The following is a 1,122-nucleotide window of genomic DNA, read 5'->3' as shown; positions in this document are numbered from 1 at the left end:
AGAGAGAAAGTGGGACTCTGAAAGTTTTTTCTTGGAAATGGTGAACATTGTATTAATGAAAGGCAGTTATTTGACAAAATCTGACCTAAATGGGGTAAGGAGTATAATACCTCTCCATATTCTGGCCCAGTATAGAGAAGTAGTGAATATTTTCACTGTAATACTGTGTTAGTTTGTTCTCACACTGCTAATAAAGACACATTTGAGACTGGGTAATTTATAAAGGAAAAAGGTTTCATAAACTCACAGTTCCGCATAGCTGGGGAGGCCTCACAATCATGACGGAAAGCGATTAAGGAACAAAGTCACGTCTTACATGGCGGCAGACAGGAAAGAGCGTGTGCGGGGGAATTCCATTTATGTAACCGTCAGATCTCCTGAGACTCGTTCACTACCATGAGAACAGTATGAGAGAAACTGCCCTTATGATTCAACTATCTCCACCTGGCCCCACCCTTAACATGTGGGGATTATTACAGTTCAAGGTGAGATTTGGGTGGGAGACACAGCCAAACTGTATCAAATACCATCTACTTCACCTTTCTATCTCAGTCATTAAAATGCTAATTATACAAGACTGTACTTTCAGGGATCATTTCTATAGTTTGTTACCAGAGTAGTTTCTCTGAACTTGTAGAGCACTAAAATGCTAATTATCCAGAGACCCATGCCACTAAGATGCTTTTCCCCATTCTGCCAGCCAATATTACATTGAAAACACAAAGCATATTACTTAAACCTATCTTCTAACCTTATTTTTCTCTACTTTTCTTATTCCATCATTCCCCAAAACCCCATATTCTGATTGCAAGTTTTACTAAGACCTGGTGGCTATGGCATGTAACACTCAGCAAAATGCCTTGAACACAGTGGATGTTAATAAATGTTTATTGAATGTAGTTGATTTAATCACATGTAAGGAGACATTGAATACTTCTATGCTAAGAAGGATATGAACAAACTATATTTCAAGCTGATTAATGTGGTAACTGAAACAGTATTTCCTTATTTAAGCATCTTGGTTTATTTTCATATGTAAGTATGTTCCCACGATGTACAGGGTACACAGAACTAATTACCTTCCCTTGCTTGGTATGCAACAGATCAGAAAACCTAAAACTA

General features: G+C 37.8%; 1 pseudogene; it reads left to right on the top strand.

Moving 5' to 3' along the window:
- Positions 1-573: 573 nt before the first annotated feature.
- Positions 574-652, top strand: LOC117071955 (annotated as a pseudogene).
- Positions 653-1,122: the final 470 nt, after the last annotated feature.

The sequence above is a fragment of the Trachypithecus francoisi genome, unplaced genomic scaffold (assembly GCF_009764315.1).
Source record: "Trachypithecus francoisi isolate TF-2019V2 unplaced genomic scaffold, Tfra_2.0 Lachesis_group3, whole genome shotgun sequence".
Taxonomy (NCBI): Eukaryota; Metazoa; Chordata; class Mammalia; order Primates; family Cercopithecidae; genus Trachypithecus; species Trachypithecus francoisi.
The sequence above is the reverse complement of the archived record's forward strand: the minus strand, read 5'-3'. Positions and strand labels throughout refer to the sequence as shown.